Consider the following 4,286-nt stretch of genomic DNA (forward strand, 5'->3'; position numbering starts at 1 on the left):
TCTAATAAAATAGCGATGAGCAGATTCTACTTAAAATAATCGAATAATCTGAAGTAATCCCAACAGGAATTCACTTTGATTCCAAGTAATCTAGAGTAATTGAGGAATTCTACAGTAATCGTGTAATCAATTATTAAACGGACTTTCGAAAGAATAATCTTTAAAACCATGAAATAATCTAGGTATTTTTTTTTCGTGAGTGACATGTAATCAACGCTGTTGGAAACCCCTTGGAAAAAGGCATTCCGCCAACTTACCCCAACCGGCAACTAGTCCCGGGTTGCCCTACTATAAATATCTCATGGATTTTGACCGACTATTTAAAAAATTTAGTTAGTTATAATTAATTCGAAACTTTGCAATCAGTCAATGGGTTTTTTGCTTTAGCTTTATGGTTAAAATAGAATCATTAGTCCAATTGCATTTTTTTATCTGTTCAGGACAATATGTGACTTCTATTTCCACTTATTTCAATCCGTCGTTTCTGCTAAATGAATCACAAAAGCATCCATTAGAAAGAAGAAAAAAACTCAACAACTTTCTTTTAGAGCGCTCAATTGATCAAATCGGATTTGTGAAACGAAATCTGAATAACTCCACAAAAATCAAGAAATAACATGAAAATAAACGAAGAAAACGATCCATAGTAATTTTTCGTATTCACTGGAAAAATATTATTTAAATACGAGAATTCGAAAGTTTTATTTTCATCTTTAACTAACTTTCTTAATTCAAATAAATTTTGAATTTTTTTCTTGTTTCATATTTGTTTTTTTTGTTTCTTTTTCCATTTCATCCAGGCTTTGTATTTAATTTATATTCTTTTTCCTCACATTTTCTTTTTTCTATTTTTAACATTTTTGCTTCTTTTCAAAGTTAGTCCCATTTTTTATGTAATTGGGCTATTTTTTAATTTGTTTCATATTTTCATGTTTCTTTTTCATTTTAGTATTTTAGTAATTTTAATTTATTTTAGTGCGTTTAGTATTGTTAAGGGGGTCCCTTTATATAATTGTGCAAAAAGTGCCTACCGTTTGATAATTTTTTTTTGAAGAAGTAAAATAATTTACGCATGTGCGATATCCTGCAAAATGTTTATTAAGGTTTTATCCACAAAATAAAAATTTTCGAGTGCAAGGTGTCAAAAATGGCGTCCAAAATGGCGACTACAGCATAAGGTGTTTGGAAATCCGACCTCATCAGCGGGCACGATACAGGTCGCAATTCATCGTCTACAAGCAGCAAACCAAAATGTAATCTTGAAGATTACATTCAGTAAAGGCGCCCAACCTAAAAAAACATGAAAAAAATCGATATAGATGCAAAATGGCGGCCACTTGAAAATAAAGTATCGTTTATTCGCATGATTTTTCCACTTTGTCCGGCTGTAAAAAATCGTTAATTATCAGAATATTGCGATTTTGTAGGTTACAGCGCCCGAGAATATTGTCTTCATTTAGGCGGACAAAACCCGAAGTTGATTGGCTGAATAGTTAACAAACAAGAATACCCGCAGATTCGAAAAATCTTGTTCCGAGAAAGCCGTTATATTGGAAGCCATTTTTGACACCATACACTCCAAATTTTTTATTTTATAGATGGAACCTTAATAAACATTTTTCAGAATAGCGCACATGTCTAAGTCATTTAACTGCTTCAAAAAAATTAAATATTAGGTACTTTTGCCGCAATTATATAAGAGTCCCCTTAACAAGGAAATTATTTAATTTATTATTTCTCAGAAATCGCATGGCAGTTTCGTTTCTGGAAAATATTGGAAGTTGGGGTATTAGGGTATTTGATGATAAAAATGTGGTTTGTAGATTAAATGTAAAAAGTTTAATGTATCTGAATTTTACCAACAACAAATGAATGGCTGACGTCCAAAAGGGGCTAACCCACATTTCGCATTTTTTACCGGAAAAAACTTCCTCATTTCCAAATTAACATTGTTTTTATTGTAAAAATACATTATTTTATTAGTAGTTTATTGACCCATGTTCTCTAGAAAAATAAGGTCATTACATGTACTACTTTTCAATTTACGAGCATTTTCGTAATTTAGGGGGCTAACCCCGGGGGCACTAAGCATCGAAAAGGGGCTAACCCACGATTTACACGTCCTTTGTTTATTTTTCGTTTTAGAGATATAGTGTCTTTGGCAAAGTTGTTGTGTGACATCTAGCGCTTTATTTTATCACTTCATATTAGTTTGGAATTCAGTCGCTAGGGCGACGCTGTTATTAACTTTTTAATGGAACGAGATAGAAAGATGGTGTATACGGCAAAGTTGTATGTCAGGTAATTTTAAATATATCTTCTGAAGAAACCAGCTTTATAGATCCTACAGGTTTTGAAATATGGCACATTTTTGAAAACGTAACCTGTAAGTATCTCGAAACATACAGGACCTATAAAGTTTGCATCTTCAGAAGATATGTTTAAAATGATAAGACCTACAACTTCCTCGAAGACACTACATTTCTATCTAACTTCATTAAAAAGATGATAACAGCGCCGCCCTAGCGACTGAATTCCGAACTAGTGCGATTCAACCAAATAAAGCGCTAAGTGCCATACAGCAACTCTTCTGAAGATACCATAACTCTATATGATGATAATTGATTCCACTTTTTTTAATCTTCCGTCCACAATGTAACGTTTTTCTCTTAATCGCCTATTGTTCAGCGAACTTTCAATGTAGTGACATGACACCTTCACTGGAATTTTTTAAAAAATATGCCCAATAATATACATTTGTACAAGAAATATATATTAGTTAGAAAATATCCATACATAGCAAGTGTATGAGCGGCCCTTACCTTCAGGAACGACTGTTTGGGCCGAAACGTCAACGTACCAACCGATCCAACCAGGGCCGGTGGATACCGTTGGTAGTATGTGTAGTACTACCCACTCGAAAATAACCGAGGGGGGAATACCTACCCGAAAGTTTGGAACAAACTTAAACCTGAAATTAACTTTATATTTGCCCTGCGCACAAAATGTATGCTTCTGAAATTTTTGATGCACAATAATTTCATTTTTTATTGAGATGCAAACTTCTTTTGGCTTACATTTTAATTTTTTTGAAAATATGGTGTAATAATTAGGATATATCTAAGGAACAACATTTGATGATATGTGAGCATGTAGGGCCTATTGAATCAGAGTGTAAGTGACCTTACTATGGAAACATAGCAAAAACACGATTTTTGATTGGAGACACCTCTAAATCATATCCAAATTAAGTCATTTTTGGCGAAACTTCTTAAATTCACACGAAGAACAAAAATCTGAGCTGACCCATATATATTTCAAAACTTTTTCAAAATGTGGAGAGGTCTATTAGACACATCTACGTCTTAAAACAAAGAATTCAGATCAAAATGCAGAAAAAAGAATAAGTGCATTTTAATCAGACTAAAGCATGCAGATGAAAATGACTTTCAATGACTACATATACAATTTGTTATTTTGTAGCAAGAACTATTATGAACCGGATGGCCGGCTGCCCTTCTTGGATCCGTTAAGCACCCTTTTGGGACCAAATTACCAGGTAGCTGTTGGCGACCCTTGGTACTGTAACGATGTGGATATGGTCGTTGATGGGTAAATTTGAAACCATTAGTTTTGTGGGGAGAATGTATGTAGCACAGCCCTTTTACGATCACCCTCACCACTACTGTCATAATGATTAGCACAGAAGCGATGCATAGCTGTCATCATCTAACGAACGCTACAGTGATATGCGCACTACAATGCTTAGCGCGAGCATTTTTACTGTCAAATAAATTTATGTGTTCAAGTAGTAATCATTACGTTGTCGTCGAAAAAGGATTCTTGGTTCCATGTATTCCGATCTACGGTTGAATATAATACACAACGTAGGACCTAGCCACCAGATGAAACATTATTTATCTCTTTATCCCGTTGACAAACCGGTGCCAATAACCGCAGTTTAAGCATTCATTAAGTTTTTCATTTGCGTTTCTAACGTTGCGTATATTCGGAAAAAAATCGGGCGATGCGACATTCAAAAAATCCTTATAGGACCTTTTCGCGAACAATTCTAAGTGCTCTCTACCCACCACAAAATGGGAGATCGTTCACTGCTGTTTGCGCCGAATCTAGTTTCGTCTGACCTTAAATTGCAGTGTCGATAATCAAGCCAGTTAAAACCTTGTATGCTTCTTGTTTTGATTCGATCGTTTCGAATATAGTGGACGCGTAGCTGTTCTAATCAATAGACACACTAATTGAGGTCAAGTACAAAAATATAACCA

This window comes from Topomyia yanbarensis, chromosome 3, assembly GCF_030247195.1.
Source record: "Topomyia yanbarensis strain Yona2022 chromosome 3, ASM3024719v1, whole genome shotgun sequence".
NCBI classification, from domain to species: Eukaryota; Metazoa; Arthropoda; class Insecta; order Diptera; family Culicidae; genus Topomyia; species Topomyia yanbarensis.